Below are 10,837 nucleotides of genomic sequence, written 5' to 3' on the forward strand. Positions count from 1 at the left end.
TGTCGGGGGCGGGGGGCGTGTGAGCCACTGGGGAGATGGGTTTCTGCAGTGGATTGATTTGACCAGGCCTTCACTTTCATGTGACGTGTTCTCTCTGTGATACACAGAGGCCCGGCCAAGGCAGTCTGGTGAAGACACTACGCGGCCCTTTCCCGATGAAATGGTTTCTCTGTAGCACAAGGCCCCGCCCAGATGAGATCCAGGGGGTGTTTGGGTTTGAAGAAAACCCAGCATGAGAAGCATTCACTTAAGGAGCCAAACTGGGAGCGCCCGGTCGGGGGCTCTGGATCACGTCTGACATGAGGGAGGTGCCACCTGCTCGCTCCCTGACCCTCTCGAATTCCAGAACCTACTGTTCAATGCCCACCTCCCCCTGTAGAGACCCCCGGGGCTAGGCCTTCTCAGATAGGATAGAGTCGGGACCTTTACCTCAGAATTATGTAAACTGTGATTGTGTTTTAGAGAAATTACTATTTGCTGAAACCAGTTAGAGTTGATTGTGTGTGTGTGTGTGCACGTGCGCGCGCGCGCGTGTGTGTGTGTGTGTGTAAATGCCCATGGAGGGGAATTTTATAGACGTCTGTGCAGTAGAGTTGTGCCTCACGGTGTGTCCCCGTCTTACCTGCAGCTGTGAGTCGGGGACGGTTCGTCTGTCACGGTCTGTGGTCAGGGAAGCAGCAGCGTCACGCGCGGAAACACCCCTGGGCCGGGGGGAGCGGGTGTTGCTGTTGCCGCCGCTGGACTCCCTTCCTCACCAGTGGTGTGTGGTCTTCCTGTTGCATTTCACGGGCCTGGGGGGCGGCTCCTAGCAGAGGCGGTCGGAGCCCCTCTCACGATGCTGCCCAGGCGTCTCTGTCTGCGTTCAGCGCTCCGTGCGGACACGGTCAGTGTGCGGGTTGGTGTCGATTTCTCATACCAAAGACAGAAGTCAGTGTTCGTCCACATACTTTGTCTTGCCCGTATGCAGCCTTGTGTACTATGGTGGGTTAGAGTGCTGTTTCATTTTGTAGTATTTTGTAAATATGTCAATACAATAAATAGTTACTACATGCAATAAATTGATGTCTCGAGAGCTGAAGAGTCTTTCCATTGAATGATTCCCTAATTCGACTTACAGCAGCCCCCCTCCCCTTATCCATGGGGGGTATATTCCAAGACCCCCAGGCCCCTATTTCATTTGTCCTATACATACATTCCCATGATAAAATTTAACTTATGAATTAGGCATAGTAAGAGATGGACACTAATAACTAATAGTAAAATGGGACAATGAAAAGGATACACTGAGAGAAAAGTTACGTGACCACAGCCTCGTTGTGTAAACTAAGGGCGACTTGAACACAAGCATCGTGAGACACGACAGTTGATCTGGTCGCCTGATGGCCACTGAGAGACTGACAGGCCGGTAGCAGCGTTCACAGTGTGAGACGCTGGGCAGAGGATGAGTCGTAGCCCGGCCCAGACAGACCAGAGCGGCGGGGTTTCCTCATGCTACACGGAGTGGCGTGCACTTTAAATCTTATGAATTGAAGACTTCTGGGATTTTCCATTTATTTACATACCTTGGGTGACTGTGGGTAACGGCTACCATGGAAAGTGGGGGGACCGCGGGATTCCAACCTCATCGTAAACATGGGAACGAGCCGAAACCGGTTTGGCTCAGTGGATAGAGCGTCGGCCTGCGGACTGAAGGGTCCCGGGTTCGATTCCGGTCAAGGGCATGTACCTGGGTTGCGGGCACATCCCCAGTGGGGGGTGTGCAGGAGGCGGCTGATTGATGTTTCTCTCTCATCGATGTTTCTAACTCTCTATCTCTCTCCCTTCCTCTCTGTAAAAAATCAATAAAATATATTTAAAAAACAAAACAAACAAACAAAAAAAAACATGGGAACGAAGCCCTGATTTTGACCGGGTAGCTCCGGGTTGTGGCTGTCACATAGCGCTCTCCCTGTGTTTGTCCAAATTCCCTCTTTATAAAGGTGCCAGTGATATTGGATTAGGGTCCCATCCTTCCGCAGTATGATTTCATCTTAATTAGGTGCATTTGCCACAACCCTCTTTCCAAAGGTCACATTTTGAGGTACTGGGGATAAGGATTTCAACTTACAAATTTTGGGGGACACAAAACCTATAACAGCTCTCTCCCTTGCACTCTCAGATTGTTAGCTTCCTAAAGATACAAAAGCTTCAGCAGTGTGGCTCAGCGGTTGAATGGCGTCCCATGCACCAGGAGGTCACTGGTTCGATTCTCAGTCAGGGCACGTGCCCAGGTTGCGGGCTCGATCCCCAGTAGGGGCTGTGCAGGAGGCAGCCGAGCGATGCTTCTCTCTCATCGATGTTTCTATCTCTCCTCCCTCCCTCTCCCTTCCATTTTCTGAAATCAATAAAAATATATTTAAAACAAAAAACCACAAAGAGCAGCAGGGATGGGGTGCATCGTGGGAAGAGAGACGTGCGCACGGGAGGGGCGGAGCCACACGTGTCCACAGAACGTGTTCGGGTCTGTCCAGCTCAGCCTCAGGGGTGCGGTAAGGGAAAGACTTAGGTGGAAGTGAAAGGAGTTGCCAACAGAAACAGCGCTTCTCCAGCTGCATTTCTCAGCCTCTCGGGCTGTCGGCCCCACGTGAATCCCCCCTGGTTTTCTCACCGACTGTGTCGGGATCGCACATCTCACCAGGAGAGCGAAGCGCTTAACCACCTTCCTGGGATGAGCTCATTAGGAACAAGCAACCTGCTTCAATGAATTAATGAAACGCTCCGGGGTCCTGTGCAGAATATGGCGAAGGGAGGAACTGTGGGAAGAGGGGCAGTGCCCTCAGCATGTATCACACTTGACACTTGACGGTGAGGCGTTCTTGCCTGGGTGGTTTCCACTCGTGAAGTGAGATGCAGTGAATCTACATCCGTGCAGAAGAAGTTGTCTTCACCTTTATTCAGTCTGTCTGGTCTACGCATGCTACTCAGTTCCTTTTGCGTTTTCCTGCTGGACATAATCCTATTTTTAAGTCTTGCCTCAAAGATGATATTGAGTAGATATCAGTGTGTGGGGGCGGGGGGGGGAGGGGGCAGAGAGAGGGTACATGAAGGCAAGTGGAGGATAAACCCTAAATTAACAACCCTGGTGCCAAGTTCGAAGCCATTGAACAGAAAGATGCCAGCAAAAAGCTAGTGTACTCTCTTGGGACTTCTCAGCACAGCCCAAAATACAATTAAAATTGTGCAAGAAGCCAAACTTAAACTTGTAATCACATAACAAGTTATTTTAAAAACAATTAGCAGTTTCAAAGTTCTTACGATGTTAAAAGTACATACATTTTTTTTTTTCCAAGACAGTTTTGCAGCACAGCTAATGGGCAAGTGGGAAGAGCCCAGAAATGGAAATAAGTCAAAGTAGATGCCAGTGTTGGCCACTTCCACTGACAGGCCAGGAGCCTCCGGGGGCCCTGCAGTCTCCCCGAGGCTCAGTTCCTCGGAGGAAGGAGGAAGGCATCAAAGTCGATCCCTTCTGGGCCTACTTCCCTTTGTCACATTCTCCCAATCTGCATCAGACATTTACTTGCTAAGGATTTAGCGAATCAAGTTTATACACAGCACCGATAGAGAACTGAGGCTCCAACAAAATTGGGGTGCATCAGTCTTTCTTTTTTTTAAAAAAAAAAATATATATATTTTATTGATTTTTTACAGAGAGGAAGGGAGAGGGATAGAGAGTTAGGAACATTGATGAGAGAGAAACATTGATCAGATGCCTCTTGCACACACCCTACTGGGGATGTGCCCGTAACCAAGGTACATGCCCTTGACTGGAATCAAACCTGGGACCCTTGAGTCTGCAGGCCGACGCTCTATCCACTGAGCCAGACCGGTCAGGGCACATCAGTCTTTGTTAACGTCTCCACTCCCTCTACCTCACTTCAAAGTCAGCCTCCTCGCACTGGGCAGGAGCCCCACCGGCATCCCTACTCCCATTTCTGCTCCCGGCCACAATTTGATTGTCATTCTCCAGAACTCTGCAACAGCTTCTGTTTATTCAATGCGTGTATGGAGGGCTGACCCACATGCACGGGCGCTGGAGACACGTGGTGGGCAAAGCAGACAGTTTTCTGCTCTGATAGGGCCTCCATTACATAGGGAGACAGACAATCAGTGAGTGCACGTGGCGGGATGCACACGGGACGTGGTAGATGCAATGGAGAAAGTGGAAGCAGAGGAAGGCGACAGTGAGAGGACGGTGCTAATTTAGACACGGAGGGCCGCTCTGGGGAATATTTGCACGGAGACTGGAGAAGGCGGGAAGGAGTCATGTGACTCCGGTGCTGACCTGCCGGTGGGGGGAAGGGCTTGTGCAGATTCCTGGGGCGGGTGAGCTTGGCTCGGTTCCTCTGAGCACCGGCATGTGGGTCTGTGTTTGCAGAGCAGAGTGAACAAGGCAGCGGCAGGCAGCGAGGGGAAGAGCTAATTTTGGGATCAGATCATGTAGGTCCTTGCAGGTAATGGCAAGGACTTCAGGTTTTATTTTTGGAAAAAAACCACTGGAGAGTTTTGAGCAGGGAAGTGACATCACCAAACTGGCGTTTTCAAAGTCTCATTTTGGCTCGTTGGTGGCGTGTCACTGACGGGAGAAGAGACGGGAGGCGGAGAAGCCGTGAGCATGGTGCACACCCAGACGAGGAGTGCAGGGGGCCTGCACTGGGAGGGCATCACGGGGTGAAAAGCACTGGGATTCGGGTATATTTTGAAGCCGCTTGGCCTTGCTTACGGCTTGAATATGGAATGAGGGGGAAGAGAGAACCACGAAGGCTGATGCCAACATCTGGCGTAAATGGGAGACGCTGAGGCGTCATCTGCGGGAGGGACGGAGGGGGGGTCGCTGAGACTTGGATGGCGGCTCCTCTGTGATGGGTAACACCCTCGCTGGGAGGCCAGGAAGTCAGGGCGTGGCCACCTTCTTGGGTGAAATGGAAGAGGAGGGGCCCTGAGCTCCCCAGCAGGTGGCCCGGGCTGGCTGGGCCATGGGCATGTCCGCAGGCTGCTTTCTGTTTGTGTGTAAATCCTCACCCGAGGGTATTTTTCCACTGATTTTCAGAGAGAGTGGAGGAGTGGAGGGGGAGGGAGAGACGGAAACATCGCTGTGAGAGACACATGGATTGGTTGCTCCTGCACGTGCCCGGACCAGAGCCAGGGAACCTGCATCCGAGGTACATGCCCTCGACCGGAATCAAACCCGGGACCCTTCAGTCTGCGGCTGACCCTCTATCCACTGAGCCACACCGGCCAGGGCTGCTTCATGGTTCCTGCTTTCTCTGTGTTTTTGTGTGTCTTTTTGTTTGTTTGGGGTTTTTCCCTGTAATTTTACGTTCCTTTTGAGCTTTAGCTTTTTGGACCAGCCCAGCCCGGCTCAGCTGTGTGCGGGATGGCCAGCGACAGAAGATTCTGTCCCCATTTGTGCCGGAGGCCGGGGGGGGGGGGGGGGGGCGGGGGGCGGGGGCGGGGCAGGTGGCAGAGGAGTTTCCTGGGAGCAGGTCCCTTGGGTCCTCGGGCGAATGACTCCGCCCTGCCTGGGCTTCTGGCCCCAGGGAGAAAAGCTTGTGCTTAACCAGGGAGGCGGGGGCAGCCACGGGGCCTAAGCCTGAGGTCTGGCCGGACGGCCCCTGAGCCACACTCAACCCCGAAAGCCGCCCCTGTGCGCGTCATGGGGGCCTGGCGTGTGACCAGGTGGGAAGACGTCTCCCAGGTGCCATTATTTTTTTGCACAGGAATTACGGTCCTCTCCTGTAGTCAGAGAAAGGCAGCTCCGCCTGCTCTCCGTGAGGTTAATTTCTTTCCGCCTTTGAATGCTCGGGGTGGGTTTTCCCCAAGCAGCCCGTGCCCTGGAGTAGTCACGTCCTGCAAATGTGCTCATTCCCAGGTCGGCCGGGAGCCATGGGTTGTGGGGAGCAGCCTTTGTCGTGGCTGTTGTTTCCTGCACCTCTAACGAGGCGGCTCTGCCCAAGTCCCGCCCCTGACCAGGGAGCAGGTGGGAAAAATGAATCTTCAGTCACTTGCTCCCCTTTCCTCCCCTCCCCTTCCCTTCCGTCCCCTCCCCTCTCCTTCCCTCTCCTCCCCTCCCCCTGCTCTGCCTTCCCCTCTCCTGCCCTCTCCCACCTCCCCCTCCCCTCGCACACAAAACCTCCGCCCAGCTGATGATGACTGACAGGAACACGAAACCATCTGCTCTATCCATCCTCCCGAAACGGGCCAGTCAGAGGGGCAGGAAGTGGAGAAACAGGTGGGATTCGTCTTCCCTTCAGCGGTCGGCCTGCTGCTGCACTAACAACTCCTCCGCTTCGGGGAAGATGACTGTTCACATACTCCTCTGGCGCCCTCGCTGGTGTGGCTCAGTGGATAGAGCGACAGCCTGTGGACTGAAGGGTCCCAGGTTCGATTCCAGTCAAGGGCACATGCCCAGGTTGTAGGCTCGATCCCCAGTAGGGGGCGTGCAGGGGGCAGCTGGTCAATGATTCTCACTCATCATTGATGTTTCTATCTCTCTCTCCCTCTCCCTTCCTCTCTGAAAAAAAAAAAAAATCCCTCTGGCAAGGTAGTCCGCCTTGAGCGTGACCCGTCTTCCCTGCCCTTTGCCGCCAGAACCACGAGGCGGAGGGCCCCGGGCTGGCTTGGCGCTGCGGGACCTCTGAGTGTGTAAACGGCGGCGTGCTCCGTCTCAGGTGGAAACCGGTGGCTTCTGGCCGCGGGGAAGGGCAGGGACGGTGGCTTCTTCAGGGAGAGGCGCCAAGACTTGGATCAGTTCTCCGACCTGAGAATCCGGAATAGTCCGCCCTCCTCAGTCTGACCAGCGCGGCACCCGCAGGGCAGCTGCCGGGCCCAGGGCACGAGCCAGACCACAGGGACGCCCTACGGAGCAGGACAGGGGCGTCCGCACGCCGAGAGGGCCGAGGCTTCTGGAACATGCCACCGGGGCCCGGGACGAGGGGGGATGAAAGGTGCAAGATGCCGGAGGGTCTGAGCTGGCTGGAGGGTCGCCGACTAGGGGGAGGCGCAAGCAGGGACTTGACGAGGAAGCCTGAGTTCTCCTCCTCGCGTCAGTGCAGACGCCAAACCAGGCCCATTCGGCTGCAGGAACAGCTGGGCTGGCGCCAAGGGCCTGGCTCCTGATGGGCCGGGCTGGGCCAGAGCCCAGGGAGGGAGCCGCACGTACGGCCGAGGCTGGGAGGGTCGGGCAAGTGGGGGCAGGACTGAGGCTGGAGGCTCCTGGCCAGGCAGACGGGCAGGGCCGGGAGGGGCAGCCACTGGGCCCTGGCCAGGCCCTGCTCGGCTGGGAGTGTGTGTGTGTGTGTGTGTGTGTGTGTGTGTTAGGAGTGTGTGTGTGTTGGGAGTGTGTGTGTGTTGGGAGAATGTATGTGTGTGCAGGTGTGTGCATACATGTGTATGTGGGCATGCGTGTGCGTGTGTGTGTGTGTGTGTGTGTGTGTGTGTGTGTTAGGGACCAGGTTCGGGCAGAGCGATGCTGCAGAGCCAGGAGGGGATAATGAACGGATGTGTTTGGAGGCCCTGCGGCCCACCCATCAGGGCACATCCCCGCGTCTGCGCGATGCCACGCTCCTCAGAGACAGAGCCATTCATCAGGACGAGCAGTGGCTTCCCCGGTTTCCTGGGGACTTGGCGAGAAGACGGGCCGGCGCTGTCCGGAGCTGCTCCTCTTGGTGGCGTGACTACCCGTTCCGTCCGCGTGATGAGGGCGACGCGGTCGTCTGTCTGGTAATGACACAGCACTCTCGTCTTACGGCCTCTCAATGTCCCCAGTAACCCCGAGGAATAAACGTTATTTCTCCTCTTTTATAGATGGAGAACCCGAGGTTGAGAAAGGTTAACGACGCATCAAAGGAACGCCCGCTGCTCCGGCGTGGCGGTGGGTTACCAGGCCGGCCGTTCTGCTTCCCGTCTCATCCAGTTCCCATCTTCCAATGGTTTTCGGGGTCTTCCCTCCCCGGCCTGGGGCTGGGAGACAGCTCAGGGGCCTGGGTGCTAACCCGGTGTAGCTCAGTCCCCTCCCCGAGGCAATCAAGGCCCTGTTTTCTTTTCTGTTTTACGTGTACAGGGTCCCCCCCACGCAATGTGGTTTTGAACAAAATGTTTCTAGGGCTCAACCACAGAGACCACCAGGCACACCTCTCTCCCGTGGGTGCGGGAATGGAACCTTCATCAGTCCCCGTGCAGCACTCGGAGGATTCTCGGCTCTTCGTTCCAGCCTTGCCAGCTGGACGCCCTCTCTCCCAGGGGGCTGGCCGCGGGCACTCCTCCAGGTCCAGAGAGCCACGCTCTGAGTCGGCGGGTCTTTCACAGGAGACGTGTCTGGTTGACACCAAGCCAGATGATGTGCAGCCGGGACCGAGGCACCATCCATGCCTGCCCGTGTTCCCGCTCGCCTCGAAACAGACAAAGAAAAGGCTGGTGTTTCCATTTGAATGAGATGAAATAATTGCATGTCACACATCCCCTAAGCAGGTTTGCATGTAATGACCGCATCAGCATTCAGAGAAGCCGCCCCGCGCCCAGTGCAGATGTTGGTCTCTGAGACTGTCATGTTCTTGGTGGCCACAAGGTGTCAGGCAAACATGGCCGTGGGAGGCAGGTGCTGGAAGGTGCCTTGGCTCCGAAAATGCCATTGATGAGTTCATTAGCTGAGTCAAACCCTTCCAGCGAGCTTGCTAGAGGGCGGCTGGGGGAGGCTGTGAGCGGTGCCATGTTGTTGCCCTGCTGACGGAGGTGCCGGACACCAGGGGCTGGAAATCAGATTAAGATGGGCAAATATTGATTGTCCATGCTGGCGTGATTAAGTCCTGAATAATTAAAGGCCACTGGGTTTCCCAGCTCTTGCTCCAGCCTGCGTTACCATCAGCAACGGGCGCTACACTGACGGAGTCTCCGGAGTGGCCGGGACTGCGAGCAGAACGGGATCCGTCAGGGAAGCCGTCTCCTCGGAACATTTGAGGACCGAGGAGATCAGAACCGGGTCTTAGCCACTGTCCTGTCATTGTGACACGTGTCCTAGATCGAAATACATTACACAAACAAAGCCGTGTGTCTGAACGTGCGCCTGCAGCTAATGTAGATTTGCTTGCTCGGTGATTGATTTGAAGGATGGGTAGTAATTAGCAGCGAATCTGACACCCCACCCTCACTGTTCTCTTAGTCTCCTGAGTGGCTTTCTCGGGATGGGACGGAAGGAAAAGCATCTGTAGGTGATTTTGTCCAAGTAGACATCATAGGACATACCTACCCAAACCTACAAGGCATAGCCTACTGCTCCCAGGCCTTACCAGTGATGGCAAGCCTATGACACGTGTGTCAGAGGTGACACGCGAACTCATTTTTTGGTTGATTTTTCTTTGTTAAATGGCATTTAAATATATAAGATAAATATCAAAAATATAAATCTTTGTTTTACTATGGTTTCAAATATCAAAAAATTTCTATATGTGACACGGCACCAGAGTTAGGTTAGGGTTTTTCAAAATGCTGACACGCCGAGCTCAAAAGGTTCGCCATCACGGCCTTAGATGGTATGTAGCAGCCTTAGGCAGATGTCCCAATAAAACTTTATTTCCAAGAACAGGCAACGAGCTGGATTTGGTCCATGGGTCACAGTTGGCTTACACCCCTCCCTGCTTATGTCTTTGTCCATGAAATCTTTCTCCAAAGAGGATCCAGTACTATTGATTTTTTTTTCCTACTAAATCTCGATGATGTTCAAGGTTACCCTCCCTGAGTCAGCAGCCAGACAGGCTTCATTGGAATTTGGGGAGTTTCTAAAGCTCCAAGTCACAGAGAAGCTCCTGGTTCATTGCCGGCAGTGCTCGTCACTCAGCCAGTTGGAATTCCACTCGCTGTGTCCTCAGAAGCCAGTCTTATTTCTCTCCAGATTCCAGAGCAATAACTCAGTCTGTCTCTATTCTCAAACCCATTTTGCAGAAGAGCGATCCAAGTTAAGTGGTACCAGCCAATGGGAGAGCAGAGATGGGGGGTCACTTTCCTGGGTTTGTTCTAACTCTGTGGGTACACGGTGTAGGCAGGGGAGTAGTAAACGGTTTTAGCTTCGTGTCACGACAGCAGGGACATGTGGTGGAAAATGATCAGGATTCGGGGGCGACACAAACCAAACACACTGAACTCTAAACCCAAGGCGGCTGCCCAGCACCCTCTGTATCTGCAGCAAACATGACCTTGTGGAGCAGGGAGAGGCCGCGACTTAGTCCCCGGCGTGGAAGCAGGCATCCGTGTGGGGTCGAATCTCCACACTCCATTAAGCACACGGTCGTGAGCAGTGTCTGCTTCTCACCTGAGCGACGAGGGGGCTGTGGCCAGAAATAGCCCTCAGACATCTGTGAGTGGCACCTGGCTCTGCCGGCTTGGCAGGCAGATTCGGGAAAAGGTGACTCCGAGGTCCCTCGCGGTCACGGCAGCTGTCTGATGCCGTGGAGGCCCTCCTGCGGCCGATGGCTCGCCTACAGCATCCTTCTGCCCCCGAGCCCCACCCCTGTGGGGTCAACCACACCCTCTTCTCTGTAAGTCTTGCTCTAATCATGGCGCATCCATTTATGCCTGGTCCTTGGTCTCTTTTTATTTTTTTCAAATATATTTCTATATTGATTTCAGAGGGGAAGGGCGAGAGAGAGAGAGAGAGAGAGAGACATCAGTGATGAGAGAGAATCATTGATCGGCTGCCTCCTGCATGCCCCCCTGCTGGGGATCGAGCCTGCAACCCAGGCATGTGCCTTTGGCCGGAATTGAACCTGGGACCCTTCAGTCCACAGGCCAACGCTCTATCCACTGAGCC

This window comes from Myotis daubentonii, chromosome 18, assembly GCF_963259705.1.
Source record: "Myotis daubentonii chromosome 18, mMyoDau2.1, whole genome shotgun sequence".
Taxonomy (NCBI): domain Eukaryota; kingdom Metazoa; phylum Chordata; class Mammalia; order Chiroptera; family Vespertilionidae; genus Myotis; species Myotis daubentonii.